The following is a 19,634-nucleotide window of genomic DNA, read 5'->3' as shown; positions in this document are numbered from 1 at the left end:
ACTGGTCCAGGTAAAGGATTTCTTTACATTTGACAGTTCCTAATTCGGGGTCTGCACTTTTAATGCCAAATTGTTTTTCCCTGTTACTCAGCCTGATTCTAGGTCATGTTCCCCTACGTTTCAGTATTTACTGAGGGCTTAATATTAGATCTGTGGTAGGACAAGTGTAGTCTGCAAGAAGATATGCAGATGCAGTTCCTAATCCTACAGAGCTGGTTACAACTAATTGAGAGATAAGACATAAAATGCTTAAAGAACCAAGACCAGGAAAATGATGGTACTGTTGGCAGGAACTGCCAATATCTATGGGCTCTGCAAATCTTAAAATTGATCGTGCTTCCCTTCTTTACTTTGGTTGCCCTGAAACTGTGAGCCTTATTTATTCTTCAATTTTAGTATTTAACTACATTTTGTGTAGAAACCTCAACTCTGGTTGTATTTTATTTTCTTACTCTTTTTTTCCACCTTATATCTTCTCTTCATTTTATACTTTTCTACCACATACATTTTTTTAAAGCCATCTCAGACTCCTGGAGCAAGGAAGATTATTAGTAAATAAATAGTACGAATAACTGAAAAGTGATGTAAATGTGTATTGGTTAGCAGAACGCTGCAGTGCGTCTTTTTTTTTTTTTTTTTTTTTTTTGCGTTACGCGGGCCTCTCACTGTTGTGCCCTCTCCCGTTGCGGAGTACAGGCTCCGGACGCGCAGGCTCAGCGCCCATGGCTCACGGGCCCAGCCGCTCCGCGGCATGTGGGATCTTCCCGGGCCGGGGCACGAACCCGTGTCCCCTGCATCGGCAGGCGGACTCTCAACCACTGCGCCACCAGGGAAGCCTGAGAGCTCTTTCTTTAATCTCTGTATTTCAAATCTTAGCATTCATTTGAGGTTCAGTGTACCTATGAGTGAATAAATACAGTTGCTTATACTAGAAAGCTGACGTCTGTTGAATGCCGCCAGTGTTTGAGGCCGTGTACTGCCTGCTGTAATTAACCAGCATTATCTCACTTAATTGTCATAACTCTCATGAGGTAGATACTAGTTTTAGATAGTATTTTATAGGTGGGAAGATGGGCTCAGACAGGTTAAATGACCTGTTCAAGGTCACACAGCAAGTAAGTGGCACAACTAGGATTTCAGCCTTGGTGTTTCTGACGTTAAGAGACCAAGGGTTTTGGGTCTTTGCCGTGCTGTCTTCTGTTTGCAAGATAGACATAGGTGAATCAATCTGGAACAGCACTGCCCCATAGAACTTTCTCTTATGATGGACGTGTTCTGTATCTGTCATCCAGTGCAGTGGCTATTTAGCACTTGAAAGGTGGCTAATCCAACTGAGTAAATTAATTTCTAATTTTACGTAATTTAAATTTAGGTAATCGTATATGACCAGTGACTACTGTGTCACATAGTTACAGTCCTAGAAAAATAAACACTTCTCAAGCTTAAATTTATGCTTAACTTTAATTTCAGGTAATATTAAACTAGAAGGTCATTTTGACCTTTTTAAGGGTGTTTGTAGCTATGTATTCATTTGTCTTCCCCCTCCCTTCCTACCGACCACCATTATAGTCTAATAGCCAGGGACCCCTAACTAACTTACTTTTTAGAGCATTACACATAGTGCCCTTAAGTAAGTAAAGGACCCTTGTAAATATTAATATTATAAAGTATTGGTTAAATATTTAATTTTAAATTTTTAACAAAATGAAAGCGGTATTGAAAACATTGTTTTAATTTATTTTTAGTAAGTATTTATTTATTTATGGCTGCGCTGGGTCTTAGTTGTGGCATGCAGCCTTCTTAGTTGCGTCATGCATGTGGTATCTAGTTCCCCGACCAGGGATTGAACCCGGGCCCCATGCATTGGGAGCACAGAGTCTTACCCACTGGACCACCAGGGAAGTTCCTGAAAGCATTCCCTTTAGATAGACTCGTAGGATATTGAAGCAGGAAACCTTATGGTCTGGCACTTTCTCCAGCCCAGAGAGAAAACAGCGCTTCTCCAAGGAAGTACAGTTTCATGACAAAGCCGGGTCCAGCATTCAGCTCTGATAGGTCAGTGTGTTGCTTATTGCATTGACAGAATGGATATGTTTTATACACTTAGAAAATCTAGATACAATTAACTTTGTGTCCACCTAGAGGGGTGGGATAGGGAGCGTGGGAGGGAGATGCAAGAGGGAGGAGATATGGGGATATATGTACATGTATAGCTGATTCACTTTGTTATAAAGCAGAAACTAACACACCATTGTAAAGCAATTATACTCCAATAAAGATGTTAAAAAAATATGAACCTCAAAAAAAAAAAACATAAACAAGGAGACTTGGGAATTCCTATCCATGATCACAGAGTACATTTGAAAGGAGTTGGAGTTACCTTGTCTAGTGGAGTGGGGGGTCATCATAGCTGTGTTTAACTGTTTTCAGAGCCATCAAATGGAAGAGCGATTCATCCGATTCTGCGTGGTTTCAGGGTGTAGAACGAGCAGTGCTGTGTTAAATTAGAAGGAAACTATTTTCTTCTTGATGAAAAGGCTCCGTCTTCATTCAGAGCTGTCCAGAGAAATAATGGACGGCTTCAGGAGGTAGTTAGTGTGTGCCCTGTCTCTGGAGGGATTGAAAATGACCCTGTTTGCTCATTTCAGAGGGATTTTCAGGTGTCAGATGCAAGGTAGTACTAGGATGGTATTTCCCAGCTGCGGGATTCCAGACGGATGAAGTATAATTTATCAGCTTTGTCTTCCTCATCATGGATTGTGACTCATTTTTTCTCTCTCCTTTGCCTTCTTGGAGCCTGTGGCATGTATATTGGCCTGGCTATTTTATTTAAAACAGCCAGTTTATTTGTTATCAGTTCCATATATGAATTAGTAAGTGAGGCTTTTATTTCCTTTTCTATTTATAGCTTTCAAATTTATAAGAAATTTATAAGAAATTTATAAGAAAAGGATGATACATGAAGAACATGTGGAAATAAGAGCCTGGTGTGGGGTTTCGAGACATTAACTAATATGCAGTAATTTCATCGGCCCCGGATTATGACATGTTATTTCATAAACTCCACTTATATGACATAGTGAAGAAATAAAAATTTTAGTGTTATTCAAATGCCAGTATAAATTGACAGTCATCTAATGCAAATCTTTTGAATATTCATTTGGCCAGTAAACATACCTTCAAGTCTATCAAACTATGTAACACACTGTTTGGAATTCTCATGGTTTCCCCCTCCTCCCTTTGGTCCTGGAAAAAATATTTGCATCCTTAGAAATTGAATAAACGTTAATGAAGAAAATTTATATTTTATTTGGTATGTGTTTTTTCTGACATAATTTTTCCATGAGCTAAGCATCTTAGAATTAAAAGAAAATTCAGACTTTCAAAGATTTCAAATGACAGACTATACTAAAGAAACTACCGCTGCTCTTTATGCGTTCATGTGGACTGCTGTTTTATTTATGATCTTATTAAGTGATATTTATTTTAAAAGTTTTGTCCAGTCTTGTGGAAAGATGGCTGTCACGTCTGTAGGCTGGGGCAAAATTCTGTGGCCTAATGTGTGGGAGCAGAATGTTCTGAGACCTGCATACAAGTGATGAACTGGAAGAAGGTGACAGATTCAGCGCAAGTGCTGGAGGGAAACCCTTTCTGCAGCCAGGGCAGAGTTTCTGAAGAGTGGCAGCACTGCTTATTGCCTTAGGCAGTGGACATTCTGGCTTTAGGCTCAAGCTAGCAGGCAGTGCAGCCCAACACGTGCAGTCTTTGGATTCCAGGTGTCCAGGGGGTGAGGAAGGGGGTCTGCAGCAGGGGGACTAGGGCTAGCCTGACCCTGCTGGGGCAGGGACAGTGGTCTAGAATCTGAGAAAGTAGAATAAGGGTTTGGGAGTCAGGCCTTCTTAACTAAGGTAGGGTGGGATTGGCTAGGAGGACTCTTTCAGTTCTTTCTGTGTTGCCTGTCATATTCTGCAGTGTAAGAGAAAGTATTTGTCTTCTTAGCCAAGCCCTCATGTATCACAGCTTGGTTCATAAATGATATGGAACGGTGTTATGATACTGCTTTCAAACAACTGGGATTTGAGGTGGGGGAAAGGAAGGACAAATTTTAAGAGGGGGAAAGAAATTAAATTTACAGTCCTGTTGCATTGGTGTCAAATCCTTTAGAAATTTTTAGAGTTCATAGAATAGATACATTGAAACAAAACCTTGTGCATTTTGCTTTAAATTTGAGTTAGGTATAAGGCACTTTCTGCACTACTTAAGCGGCCTGGACTATCTCTAAGTGGCTTTAGTTATTGCAGTACCAAAAGAACCTCATTATAAGTTAGCTTTGCCTAAAAGGTAAAATGAACCACAAAGATAACGTTAGAAGAAGCCTCCAGTATTTGTGTAGCAGACCTAGTCTGTTCTTAATTATATGCATTAATGGGAAATTAATAACTTCCTATGTTGTATAAGGTGAAACATATTTAAAAACCATGGAATATGAATTATAGATAGTATCTGAATAATATGATGGACCAAGTGTTTTAGGTAATAAATGTAGGGTAGTCTCCCCAAATATGTAAATATAGGTGATAAAACGTTCAGTAAGTATTTATCAAGATCATCATATGGTAGCTATCTAAAATTCTTTCTCCTTCTCCAAATTATGTACGGGCCAGATGTGTCCAACTTTCAAGCAGGGAAAAACTGTTAACAGTTCTTCCAGTTTTTGAGCTCACCAGAGGTGTGGGGTAGTGGGTTGGCTGCTGACAGAGAAATCGAGTTGTGCATGGTTTCTGACGTCATCATTCTCCATACTTGAAACACTTGGTCATTCCCCTGCTTGCCATCATTTTAGGAAGTTAGGGGTTTGGACTGGGACATGATGAAATTGAGTGTAGCTTTGTCATCAGCCAGCAGGGGACTCCTGACTGTGGATTTTGGAGATGGTAAATTTCGGTTGAGCAGATTTTCCCTCTTCTGTGTGGAAGGTAGTCAGAGATGGATGTTCAGTTGGACACATACGTGTAAATGCACCCAGTGACCTTCAGCTCCTCCGTGGTCCGGCCCATCAGCTAGGGATCCAGCGGGGGAGTTTTGACTGATCTACGAAGTGGAGAGTATATTTGAGTAAGCACACGTGTCTAGGTAGGAGATCAGGCAGGCTTCCATGGATATTTATGTGCTTACAACATTACCTTTATAACATAGGCATAGTCAAGGACTGTTGGGATTGATGCCCTGTAGTCTGCTGGAGGCTTGGGAAGGAGGGGGCCTATTGACATACTGATCCCTATGGCTTAGCATAAGCGTCTCAGTTTCTAAGTGCTTATTGGACTCTGGGTAGGAGAGAGCAGAAATGCATTTTGCCACATTGTTGAGGAGTAAGAATTTGTCAGAGGGATAAGAATAACCATCATGTTTGACAAAGCAGCTGGTCAGAGATTACTAGGGAAGCCTTTGAATAGGCTCAGGATGGTATTGGGGTCTGAGAAACAGCAAAATAAAATTACATTTTTGAGTAAGAATGTGTAAGGTGCTGTTGTATTGAGAAAATAACTATTACCAGGTTAAGTGAACAATAAAATAAGCTGAGTAGGGTGTATTTTGAGATTAATATTGGTAGTCGTTTAACACTAAACAAATGTTTCCTGGGAGCCTGTTGTGTGGTCAGCACTGCGCTGGGTCTCAGGGATGCAATTACAAACGAGACAGTGGGTCTCCAGCCCCTGCGGCGCTTACGCTTCAGCTGTGAGGTCAGACTGGGATAAGAATCCGAAACTACTTCACGGGGAGGGGGCAGTGAGCAGATAAAACACTTGCGATGAAGACGACAAACGGGATGAATTTTAGAGTGGGGACCTATTTGTACTTTGGGTTTGGAAGGCTTTTCTAAGGAGGTGACCTCGAAACCGAGCGCCCCGTGGAGCAGAGGCGTGGAGGCCCCCCGGCTGTCGAAAGTCACCTGTGCTGAGAGTCCGAAGCGCGCGGAGGCGTGGTGTTTGAGCTGGGAGGGGTCCGGTGTGGCTGGGTTCAGGGGACCGTGGAGCTTGCCTGGGGCTGCTGTGCCACAAGGTCAAGTGCAGGGTGAGGCCGGGCCGGGTCGAGCAGGGTTCGGGTTTCATGCAGATTGAACTGACTGCGGGCTGGAGGGGCATGGAGGCTGCGAGAGGATGGTATTCTGGATGAGGGTGGCGGCAGCGGAGAGGGAAGGAGGGTAAAGTGAGGTGTGTATCTCGAAGGAGAATTGACAGGGCTTGCTGCTGGATCCATGGCAGAGCTGGGGGGATGTTACAGGAAAGGGAGCAGTCAGGTTGGGTTTGGGTCTGGTGGGGAAAGCGTGCTGCCTGTTCTTGGATGGGGAAGGTTTGCGGAGGGAAGCGGACCAGGAGTCCTGTTGGACTGTGTCAGCTGGGGAATGTCTGCGAGACATCCAAACGGAGATGTGAGACAGGCAGCTGAGCGTGAGTTGGAGTCACGGAGAGCTGGAAACATCAAGAGAGGTGTCGTAATCAAGATATTTAAGTCCGCAGGAATTGATGCGTTTCTGTATGGAAAGGGTATGGGAGAGGAAGCGGACCCAGGACTAGACCCGCTGAAAGCATAGCATCTGGAGATGGGTAAAGGAGAAGGGGCCGTGAAGGAGGCCTAAGGAGCTGGCCCTCCAGGGAGCGGGGGGAAGCCAGCAGAGAGGGTTCTCTGAAGCCAAGAAGGAAGGGCAGAGCACTCAGTCCTTGGTGAGCGGGTCTGAAATTGATCATGAATGAAATGTTTAAGTGAATGAAAAGTGGAGTAAGGTCATAATTCCTCTCCCCACCAGGAAAGTAATAAGTGAATAAAGACTATCAAGCCACCCTGAGATTTCAAGAGTAATTTATTGTGTAATTTTTCAAGATTGTTCATATGACCTATTCAACCAGACTCCATAGCTGGGCTCAAGAGGGCTCAAGCACGATACTGCCCACGGGAATGTTGGCCAGTCAGGCTCAGGGGCCAGCTGAATTAGGAACACTTTTGAGAACGCGCAGCCTGGCTGTGACCACGGACTGACCACAGCCGGCTGCGCGTGTGTCGTCATTTATTGCCTTCCTCTTAATCTAGTGTGCTTCTCACTAGAGAAGAAGTCAATGCTGACTGCATCTGCTTCCCGTTCTCTTGGAACACACAGCCGAGTGCTCTTCACTTCTGTCACTGAGAGAGAGCTGTCAGGGATGTAGTACTTGGAGAACAGCAAAGGCTGCTTTTAGAGCCAGGGTTGGCTCAGGTGTACTTGCGGACATTTCCTGTGGGTGTGTGGCTTGCCTGTCTCTCTGTCACCGTTCCTGCCTGTGTCCGTGTGTGAAGAGGCCAAATAGCAATAGCAGAGCCGGAAAGCCTTTCCCTACACAGGTGCATAAGCATAGCCTTCTCTCCGTGTCTTCCATCTGGGCTTCAAGGTCTAGCTCAGATGTCACCTTTGTTCTATGATTTTCTCTGCTCTCAGCGTACCCACAGCACATGTTCCTTTGGGTTAGAGAGGCAGTACTGCACAGTTGTTTCTTGCACGGAGACTGCCTAGGTTTTCTATATTTACCCTCTTGGTCTAGTTATACAACTTCTCTGTGCCTCAGTTCCCTTACCTGTAAAGTCCCACGAGTTTGTGTGACGATTATGTGAGTTAGCGTATGTAAAGGACTGAAGGGTAGTGCCTGCCACATACGGCTCCATAACTGTTAGTCGTTGATGCGGTTAGTGTTATTTATAAGGGTTACATGCATTTACTGTCTTCCTTTGTTTTGAGGATGGTGAAGGCATATGATCTATGTAATTCACTAACTTCTCAGTATGGTATATTGCATGTAAGAGGCACTCAACTATTTTTGGCATTATTAAGTTATTAAGGCAGAGAACTTCTGAATGTTTTATTTTTCTCTAAAAAGCTAAGCGTACTGCTTGGTGGTCAATATTTCTTGATAAAGATGTTCCATTTTCGTTTGTATGTGGACATCTCAGCTGGGCTGAGGTCAGTAAAAAGAAGATGATTAGAAAATTCATTGGGAGGTTGTAGCGAACATTTTATCACTAAATACTAAATTAACTCATTACTTTTTCATGTTTACAGAGCTCATTAATTGGGGTTGTATTTATTGTCAGCTTTGTCTTTTTTCCTTAAATTGTAATCTTTAGTTCTTTATGGTAATTACTCTCCATGTGAGGTACTTTGCTTCATTCTCACAGGTATGTAAGTTGCCTTAGTTCCTGTGTCTTGTAGCAGGGCCTACCACCATCAGTAGTTTGGGAGAGTAATAGTTGTTGAAAGGTATAAGCTCCTACTTAAGCTAAAAAATATTCTGTATAATGCAGTTAATAAATAGAATCTTAATATATTTGTTAAATATTTCTTCATAACATGAGCTGAAGTTTGGTTTTAAGCTCTCATACAAGTTTCTGGGAGGGGATGGGAAATCTTTTTTTAAGATAAAAAATTTTTTCAGTGTTTTCCAGTTTGAAAAACTTTTCTGATGATACAGTTCAACAGCCATGAGTGTATTCAGTGTACATGGGTAGTAGCTCTTGGCATTTTTAATCAGCTTACCTCCAAGTCCTTAGTGCTTTGGGGATGTGGGATAACTGTAAGATATGGCTTCTTGACTTTAGGAGCTTATAATCTTAATTGTTATAATAAGGCTGACTCACTCGAAATAGAGAAAATTATCAGACAGTATACAAAGGAAGTGTGGTGTATTGAAGTAGTAAGATAATTCATCTAGCAGTCTTGTTCATTTATTCACCAAAACCCTTTTGAGCACCTCTTTCTCATTGGAGTCAGAACCTCTGAATTTTAGTCCAGGATCTGCCACTGAGAAGTTGACCAAGCCCCTTGTCTTTCCTTACTCTGCCTACCTCGTAGAGTGAAAGAAAGAGCAGACACAGCAACGTGTATGGAAGCTCCCACGACACCAAAGCACCCTGCAAATTATAGAGGGTTGTATAATGCTAAGCCATCAGAGGCAGGCCACACGTCTGGTAGCAGTTAAAAGAAACAAACCAGTGGCGGCTGGGACAGCCAGGGGTTCCAGAATGAACCTTGACGGCTGGGTGGGATTGTCCCCCGGAAGACAGTGGGGGAGAGGCTGTTTTTAAAAGCCAGTGCACAGGATTGATGCAATAGTTGGAGAAAGAAGAGTAAGATGGAAAAATTGTCAAATTGTGTGTTTTTGGAAGATGAAGCGTTCTGCATGACTGAGTTCGTTGAACAACTGAAATGTGTCCTTTCAAGTTTACAAATTTCTATATTTCTAAAATGAGTTTTGCATTTCCCTCCCCTCTAAAACAGAGGATACTGAGTTTAACGTTCTCTTGTTCATTTAGGACCTTACTGTGTAATGCAGTGATAGATCACGGAACTGCTGAGTTATTGAGGTGTGTAAGGATTTTACCTAATGCCCTATAAAGGATCTTGGGGTACTGTCTTCTTTTAAATTGAGATATAGTTTATGTATCATAAAATGCACCCTTTGAAAGTGTGTCGTCCAGTGGTTTTGATGTACTCATGAAGTCGTGCAGCCTCGCCACTACTATTTCCAGAGCACTTTCATCACCCCACAAGAAACCCCAAACCTAATAGCAGTCATTTCCCATTCTCGCCGCTGCCAGTCCCTGGCAGCCACCGGTTGACCATCTCTATCTCTGTGGACCGGTCTGTTCCGGACATTTCACATCAATGGAATCATACAAGGTGTGGCCTTTCGTGTCTAGCTTCTTTCACTAAGCATAATGAAAACATTCAGTTTTATAATAAAAAATGCTAGTCAAATAAATTGAATGGGAGTGGGAGGTTTAAGAGAGCCCATGAAAGGAGGAAGGTGAAATAAGAGGGAAAAGGATGAGATCAGAATAAATTCAGATTTGGGGAACATTGAGTATCTGTAAGCTTGGTGCTGTGTAAATTATTGGGTGATAAAGCAGAGGAGGTTCTAAAAGCTATGCTGGTATTTCATCCTTGGGTTGATGATAATTGGACTTTGAGTAGAAAGAAGTTATACCCTCTTAATGTAAAGAATTGCAAAATGAGCCCTTTGGAACGGAGTTGGAATGATTTCAACTTTTATTCCTCTTTTAAAAGTATAATTCCCACTTCTTCCCAGTTTCCATTATTTGAGATATATAGGGTCTTGCTCCATGGCACCAGCCTTGTCCTTGGTTTTTTTATATATATATATACTCATGCATACATACATACATACACACACACACATACATATGTGTATATATATGTGTGTGTGTGTGTGTGTGTATATATATATATATATATTTTAATTGCAGAGCAGCCAGTTGAATTTTGGAAATACCGACTGGGAGAGTGGGCGTCTCAGTAATTTCCCTTTATTCCTTATTGCTTAATATTTAAGGTTTGGATAATTGGCTAAACATTCACATTTTATCACATTTTATTAACTGGCAATTCCCTTTTTTCATTTATTTCATTGACAATCTTGCCTCCCTCCATTTCACTTAAATTATGATTCTTTAGCTTCATAATTCTTACAGGGTTAATTAACTTTTGTTTTGTTTTAAAGTTGTGCTAATGCACTAGCCTTTAAAATTAAAAAAAAAATCTTATTAGGTAAACAGCTAACTTGGGTAATGCTTGAAATACGGCAGTGTGTGTCGCTGCATAGCAGTGTTCTTATATTAACCATCAATACTCAATTCTGGTTGTACCATGTTGTCATTAGTAAACAGTCATGATCCAGTTATTTTGTTTAGGCAGAAAAGCTGTCACTAAATAGTTTTGTTTCTTTGGTGCACAGTAGTACCATTTATGATGCCATTACAATCCTGCAGGGCTTACTGTATCTGCAGTGAAAGATACAGATGAAATCTGACAGAGTCTTTGGGCATTTTCACCTCTAAGCATTATACATCTACTATAGGGGCAAATTAAGCCTTCTGTATTGTTGCGCTGTGATTATTTAAGCTGACTGGATAGCCTAAGTATTTTCTCTGTTTGCCCATATTCACTTTTTTTGTGACCTTTAATGATAGAGCATTACATAGATGTACTAAATAAAGATGAATAATATTGAAAAACTTCATTATATTGATTAGCTAGTCAAGTTGATGTTAACAGTTAAGATTTAATCTTATTGTTTAAAATTATTTTTGTTTAGCTGTCTATAAAATAAACCCTATCATTTAATATTTAACCTCTATGTCTAGCTTCCTACTCAACACTCCATTTGAGTATTTAATAGACACCTCAAAAGTAACAAGTCCAAAACTGAACTCCTGTTTTCCCTTCCAAGTCGGCTTCATCCACAGTCTTTGCATCTCAGTTAATAGCAGCAACTCATCTTTCCAGTTAGCAAAACACCCTGGAGCTATTCTTGATCTCTCTCTCTGTCTCTTCTGCATCCATCCTGTCACCACATCTTTTTAACCTGACCTTCAGAACATACCTTGAGTCCAACCACTGCTGCCTTCCTTGTTGTTACTGTTTTGGTCCAAGCCATCTTCATTTATTTCTTGCTTGAATTCCTACCATGTCTCCCCACTTCTATCTTTCCTTCTCTGTAGTCAGTTCTTAACATGAGAGAATGGTCCTTTAAAAATGGAAGTCAGGGGCTTCCCTGCTGGCGCAGTAGTTGAGAGTCCGCCTGCCGATGCATGGGCCGCGGGTTCGTGCCCCGGTCCGGGAAGATCCCACATGCCGCGGACCGGATGGGCCCGTGAGCCATGGCCAATGAGCCTGTGCGTCCAGAGCCTGTGCTCCGCAGCGGGAGAGGCCACAACAGTGAGAGGCCCGCGTACCGAAAAAAAAAAAAAAAAAAAAAAGAAAAGAAATGGAAGTCAGATCGCTTTACTCCTCGGATTCCCGTTACAGTGACCTGTGAAATGCTAAGTGATCAGGTCCCTGTCCATCTCCCGGTCCTCACTGCACATCCTCTTGACTCCTCTGCGCCTGCTGCATCAGCCTCTGCTGTTCTCCAGACGTGCCAGACGCGCTTCCACCCCGTGGTCTCTGCCCTGGCTCTGTCCTCTGCCTGGGTTGCTCTTCTTTTAAAAGCTGCGTGACTTGCTCCCTGACCTTCATTCTTTCCTCAGATGCCATCTCAGTGAGCCTGCTCTGAGCGCCCTGCCTCAGCACGCCCAGTCTTCTTTACTCTGCTCTATGAATTCTTGCCGTGGGCCTAGACAGCCGACACTTCCTCTGCGACTTACTTGTGATCGCGTGTATTCTCTTCTCGCCCGTTAGCCCATGAGTATCCTGAAGGCACTGATAATTTACTTGTTCAGTGAAGCCCACTTTGTTGGCACCAGGACATTACTAGCACCTGAGAAGCCTCCCTTGTTTTCCTTTCCATCACACTTCTCCCTAGCCCGATGGTTTTTTAACATTGTTTTTAATATATTGGCTATCATTCTCACGCAAATAAAGGTCTGTTGCAGAGTGAGTGGTCTGTGCGTAGAGCTTTGTTCTTCAGGTGAGGTTCTAGAGTAAAAGCATCCTTTTACCCTGTATTTTCCGGCACAGTCATGAGCAGTCCACAAAGCTGGAATGCACTTTGGAACAGAAAGACTATTTTTTTGAGCGTATGGGAGTGTGTTTTAAACTGTTTTTACAGTCTTCTTTGCTTCTTCGGAATACAGTGTCGCAGGGACGACAGCCTTCACCATTTTTACTAAATCTTTATGATTTAGACGATGATAATTTTATTCTGTTGAGAGTGTGGAGTACTTTGCAGGTGGATATTGAGGTTAATTATCATATTGAAAAGTGAAGCAGTACATTCTACTAAATCACAAGTCTTTCTGCTGATAAAAATGGAATGATTACCATTTAAGCGGTATTAGGTTAATAAATTGGTTAATAAAAGCAATTAAAACCCCTGATTTTCTTATAACTTGCCGTAACTGCTTTTCTTGAAAATAGTTATCATTGAATAGATCTATAAAAACATCAAATAGCTATTGAAGTTTAAAAAAAGGGGACTGCAAAGAAAACCTTCAACACTATTCTGGTTTGGGTTTTTGGTGAACAAAGTTATTCTTCATGTGCTGCACAAGATCCAGTAATATGAACAAACAGTTTTCATAATGAATAATAATATTAACATTTGTTGAGCACTTACTGTGTATCAGTCCTCATGCTTTATCTTTTATGCTCCCAACAGCTTTATAATGGCAGATGCTACGGTTTCACTTTTCTAAATATGTTTCATTCAGTTCACAAGCCTCAGTTTTCCCATCAGACCTCAAATATTGGGTTCTTTACCCTACATCCTGTCTCCTGTCCCCCACCTTATACCTGATTTTTTGTTTTGTATCTGATATTCTGAATTTCCTCGAAAGAGCGGCATATACTCATTTTGAAGTTAATGGTTTTATTTAAGGAAATAGTTTATTTAATGTTTAAAATAATACCGTACTCTGGCTCAGCAAAAAAATTATTCTGCCATTAGTTCAGGCATAATTATTTTGGCAAGTTTACAGCCTTTTTTCAAGCATTGGTTAGGCTAATTGAATGTCTGAATACCTTTATGGTATTAAAAATTCTTTAAATCAGTTGTCTGTAACTAGTATTTCTTTTTCTTGGCCTTAAGGCTTTCTTACCAAACAGTCTTCTTCAGAACACTTAAATGTAATAAGATGTAGCAGATTTTGTTCCCCCTAATGCCAATTTAGACAATATTTACCTTTTTATGAGAATTATGATGCTTCAGGATTTTTCTTTAGACTGCATACTTACTCATTTTCACTTGATATTTTAGCTGCCACTGTGTATCAGTGGTGCAGCCTTGATGATGTTTCCCTCCTCCAGCCACAGAGATTTTTTTCTTTCAAACCTGTACAACTTTATCTCATCATTATTATACTTATTAAGGGTGATTTTATAGAAAAACAGATACCCTGAGTTTTATATGGAAAAAAAGAGTAAATTGTTAAGTGGGAAAAATTTTAAATATGCTTAAGTTTTTGTTTTTTTATTTTTCCTTTTAAACATACTTAGGAGAAACTTTTTTTTTTTTTTTTTTTTTTTTTGCGTTACGCGGGCCTCTCACTGTTGTGGCCTCTCCCGTTGCGGAGCACAGGCTCCGGACGCACGCAGCCATGGCTCACGGGCCCAGCTGCTCCGCGGCACGTGGGATCTTCCTGGACCAGGGCACGAACCCGTGTCCCCTGCATCGGCAGGCGGACTCTCAACCACTGCGCCACCAGGGAAGCCCAGGAGAAACTTTTAAGATGAATATGCCTTGTGCAGAAATCTTAACCAAGAAAGACTAAATGATCTTTAGTAATATAGTCTCACTGTAGGTTGACAGATTCATATTTGCATACATTATTTATATATAAAGATAGATTATATATATATATTATATATAAAGCTAGTGCCTAGCTTTGTGGGAACTTTATTTTCTAAAATACATTCTACCTTTTAACAAGTCACATGACTGTGCAGTCTGCTTTTCAAAATTAGTGTTCATTAGCCTCCTTAATGAAGATTTTTACAGTCAAAGTGGAAGAGGGCCAACTTTTTATTGTTAGTGCAGCAGCATAATTAACTATACAAGGCAGCATAATTAACTCTACAAGGTTTGTTTATTGTAGCTGAGTACTAGAACAGTGCATCAAAGAGGAAAACATAGAGAAGATTAGTGAGTAACAGCAGTGTGTGAGGCTGGCCAGTTGTAATAATGCCTTCGTTGGGTGGTTCGTGAATTTGTAAGCACATGCTTAGTTTTTCAGTTAATAGGAACTGAAATGTCTAGTTTTAATTGCCATTTCTATTGCACTGCTATAAGGAAATAATGGAAACTCTGCTTGGAGAAATGATTGTATTGGAGATTGTATTCACTACTTGTTAAGTGAATAGTCTCCACCGCAGTGGAGACTTCCTAGACATTTTATCCTTTTCTTCCATTTTTCAAAAAGCCCCTTCTCCAGTACAATCGTTTATGTATACTTTGGTTCTGAAAGACTGAGCTCTTTTATACAAATGGATAATGTTAGGAAGTTAATGAAAATTCACTCTAAGGCGCATTATTTTTTGGTTTCTGATTTTATTGAATTAGAGCTAAAGAAAAATGATGCATTCCAATAACTAATTTAGTAATAATAAGTTTGCAGTGGTGTGCAGAGAATTTAGGTCTTCGCTCATCCTACATTTTCTGGGAGGGTCCCTATTTCTGATACTCCTCCTTGTTTTCTTTTTATTAAATACATTTATAAATGAAAATACCCTTTGGGCCTACTTATATATTATGGCGTAGTAAATGTGCTTAGCCAGTATTTTAGGCACTGTGGGGATACACACACACACACACACACACACACACACACACACACACACACACAAAAGATGAGATAGTGAAAGATACTGAGATTACAGTTCCATTTACATAAGAATGAAGGGTCATAAATGAAAAAAAAACCTGCAAAGGTTTTATTGTCTGGTAAGAGGGTATGTAACTGATAATGATAAATAGGTTATACATTGTTCTAAAGAAAGTAAAAGGGAAATATTGAGTTCTCCTATGTGATAGACATTATGCTGAATATTGTCGTGTTCTTATTTATTTAATCTTCCTGACATCTGTCTGAGGTAGGTATCTTCGCCCTCCTTGTGCAGTTGTGGAGACCAAATCCCAGAGAGATTACATTGTTGAAGGTCACACAAAGCCAAGATTCAAATCCTAACTTTAAATCCCATTTTCTTTCTGCTGAATCATAGTAAATGACTAGAAACCCTCAAAGGATATAAGTTCTTCAAACTTGACTGAATTGGCAAAGTGTTGGATATCTTTAGTTAAATGCTACAACTAAACTTATCAAGAAAGGATACGATAGGCCTTATTTGGTTCTTAAAAGTACCTATTCAGGTTAGTAGGGGACTCTTGATGTCCATAATAATAGCGTGAATAATTGAAGCCATCAGAGTAAACAAGCAATTTTGTTTAATAATAATATATTACATTAGAGAAGCATCCTATAGTTTTAAAGGGCCCTTTCATATATGTTGTCCGAGCACCTTAAACCTCTTCTTAGATCTACCACATGATTGGTTTTGTTCCCTCTTGACCTTTCTAAAGTGAGGAAGAACCATGCCTCTTTAAGTCCAGAAACTGTCTTTGCATGTTTACATACTTACATCTTTCATTCTTCCCCAGTAATTATACCCATGGTTGGGCAATTACGGATAAATGGATGGACGAATAAAAGGACAGCTTTCAAAAGGAGGAGCAAGAAGCTTCAGGTTGTTGAAAATGGGCAATAAAATGTATTTTGAGCGTAGACTGCCTGGTTATAATCAATGAAAAAATTAAACATTTCATCAAATCTTTTTTAAACCACGGTGGCGTGTGTGCGTCTTCCCTAAGAATTTTACGAGAGGCCATGACAGGGCACCTGGATCGCTGCCTGGCACTCCGTAGGTATTCAGTCACTACTTGTTAAGTGAATAGTCTCCACCACGGTGGGGACTTTCTAGACTTTTAATTCTTTTTTTCCATTTTTCGAAAACCCCTACCCAAAGGCTACAAAAAATAAGAGAATTTATTAATTGCTGAAACATTATAAAACTAGACTAGTTTTACATATCATTGTTCTGGTACTGTAATATCTGGTTCTTCATTATCTGATGTTTAAATCAGAAAATAACTTTTTTCCGTATCACTTATATCTATGGGTATATCATGTTTTAAGCAGAGATGTTTGGGCCTAAAGAAGAAGAATTCTTCCAGAGTATTGGAAAGGCATCTTTTTGACAGTGGGCTGAATATAGAAGTTCATTTGCAAAGGCACTTCCCATTGCACCTCTCCCCCAGAAATTAGCTTTATAAAGTAATTCTGCGGACATTTACTACTTCTTCCTCCCCTGCTCCTTTTACAAGAGAAACAGTAATTTGTAAAAAGTCACTAGCAAATTCAGTTTGGTTTTCCATTGTACCCAAATAGCAACCCTAAAGGCTCGTAAGCTGTAAAAGTCTTAGTGTTGTATTTTAAAAGGATAGTATTGCCATGTAAAATTGTTGATTAATATAAAGCTTTAGAAGAGTCCGTCGCACATACCAGGCCAGGTGTATTCTGTGTGCAGTTCCCAATTCTAATGAACTGTGTACTCACTTCTCTCTATTGCAGAAATATAGATCATGTTGCCCATTTTTTGTAGTTGAATACATTTTCTTCCATCAGCAAGGCAATTATTCATTGGCCTGTGGCACCCCAGCTTCACACATTTCTGTAGATGATTCCATCGGGTGATGGAATCTGCCTTAATGACAGGCATCTGATTCCGTTTCTAAACGTGGGAATTCTCACTAGGCAATGTGATCTGAATTACTGCACATCCTCACTGGTATTCCTCTCACTTTTACAGGTAGGAAAGGAATTTCTGTAGAATTTCCCTAAGACTTCAGCTTAATTCTGTACTATAATCCCTTGTTGAAGGAGAGGTTAAGGCAATCAGGTCATGAAATTGGAAATTGTTCCACAGAATCTGAGTTCTGCCAGTTAAGTGGAATATTGAAAAATTTAGAACATTCAGCATAAAAACATCTCCTGACCGGTTTGCATATGGAAACCTCAAAAAAGAATGGGCCACGTTATATACAATTAAACTATAATATATAAACATTGAAGTTGTATGGCATCAGAACCACTTTTAGAATTTTTAGTGCAGACATTATCTCATATGCATTGTGTCTGAGTTCAGCTGTGTATACTTAATCTCCCATAAAGGAAAGAGGGAGCATGCTTGGGAGAAATGTAGTCTAAAGAGTGTAGGCGAGAGTCATTCAGCCATTCCCGTCTTCTGATGAGTGAACGTGTATCCTTCAGTGAGAGGCGGGAGATGTTCTTTCAGTTCTTGATCGTGTTTCGTAGTGCGCACAGCTCCCTCTCCTGAGTGTGCCTTCAGCCTTTCCGGACCGCGTCAGCCCCTTCATCTGGTATTCAGCTGAGTGGCCAGTGATCAGAGCAGCGCTAGAGGAGGACTGGCTGTGCTGGCCTGACTGAGGGATGGTACTTCACTGGCTGGTTTAAGGAGGTGTTCGAAGGAAATTTGACTGTGTGCAGCTTTTGCCACTTACGATGACTTCAGAATCTAATTCTGGAGTAAGGTGTGACTCTGCTGTAATTTTACATGAATTAAAGATTAACTAGACCAACAGAGCTGAAGCCAAATGGAGGCATTCGAGAACAAATGGCTTTGAAAAATCCTGGACATTCAATAGATGTGCATAGAGAAATAACTCTTTAATCAGTCAGTTTTCTTTAAGGCCACTTAGTATATCTTCCAACTTCTTAAAACTTTGGGCAAAGAGAAAAAGTGGGAAGCAAGGGACTGAGTCAGGCTAGATGTAGTTAAACTGGCCAAGATTAGGGCTTCTAGTGACCTTGATAGTAAATGTCTCTATTAAGTAAAAATCAGGTCATTTAAATTAAATCTGATAGTTGAAAAGGCTTCTGTATTAACCTAAAGTTTTAAATATATATATTCTTGAAGGATTGCTTAATAGTTGATAAGTTACATATGTCAGACCCTGTCCAACCCTGTTTAATCTTCACAGTTGTAGGAGGGTCAGTAGACTCTGTCCGGGAGCTTATATGTATCAATATTAACTTATTTAATTCTCAACAGCTCTATTGAGAGTGGAGACTGTTGTTACTACAACCTTGCAGATCAGAAACTGCAATATAGGATTCACATTGAGACTGGCTCTGTTTTCTGTACTCTTAACACGTCTTCTGTGCTGATTCCTGATTCTCTATTACACTACTGTGTCCTATGTAAAGGTTTCAAATGCCCACTCCAGTGTATGGAGAGTGACTGCTTTGAGGATTCTGAGACTGGGTCTGCACTCAGGGAAAATTTTCTCATTTTGTTATCAGAGGCTGTAATGAGCATGAGATTGGAGATGGTGGCATAACCTCATTTCTAACCTTATATCCAACTAGATCATCAGAAAGATGGCTAGTCCTATATTTTAATATCATTCCCTCATATTTTATCACTTTGTAAGATGCAGTTATATGGTAAATGTTTCTGCATCTCCTATATGAAGCTGTCTCTTAAAATGTCCAGAGTTCCTTTTATAAGCATTCACATGACAAATTCTTCAAGGATTTAGTTTCAGAGAAAAGTTCTCTTATGATCTGGCACGCTTCCTTCTATCAGGCATTGAGAATTATTTAGCCCATTGTGTTTTCTATTTGCTTTGGCTGCAAGGAAGCTTGGAGTTATATTTCATTTTAATTACAGTAACTTTATTAGCCTAGGCTTTTGATAGGGATAATTTCTCATCTAGTTCTCTCTGGCAGGAGTTTTTAAGCCATCCTCTTTGTATCAGCTTCAGGGAGTTTGTGAGCCCCTCTGAAATGGTAGGTAAAATAGTGTGCATGTGGGAATCTGGAGGAGTGTCCTTGGCGTTTATCAAAATTTCAGTGACTTCCAGCCCCCCCCCCGCGCCCCCCCCCCGGCCCCGAGATAAGGAACCATTGTTCTCTGGGTTTGCTGTTCGTTTTATATTTTAATGGTCTAACTGTATAAACTCTCTTGTTATAATCTGCTTATAACCTTTTTGGCAGTAGGTGGGCTATAAATGATACCTTCACATTGAAATCATTACCCTGTTTCTCAATTTTGTAAGAAAGTTATCAAGCAGTTC

The 19,634-nt window shown here is 40.4% G+C and overlaps 1 protein-coding gene across 5 annotated transcripts in view; it reads left to right on the top strand.

Moving 5' to 3' along the window:
- UBE2E2 (ubiquitin conjugating enzyme E2 E2) overlaps positions 1–19,634 on the top strand; it is a 360,739-nt gene that overhangs the window by 20,544 nt on the left and 320,561 nt on the right. The gene's annotated exons all lie outside the window — the stretch shown is intronic.

The sequence above is a fragment of the Tursiops truncatus genome, chromosome 4, assembly GCF_011762595.2.
Source record: "Tursiops truncatus isolate mTurTru1 chromosome 4, mTurTru1.mat.Y, whole genome shotgun sequence".
Lineage (NCBI taxonomy): Eukaryota > Metazoa > Chordata > Mammalia > Artiodactyla > Delphinidae > Tursiops > Tursiops truncatus.
This window is presented reverse-complemented; position numbering and strand designations above follow the sequence as displayed.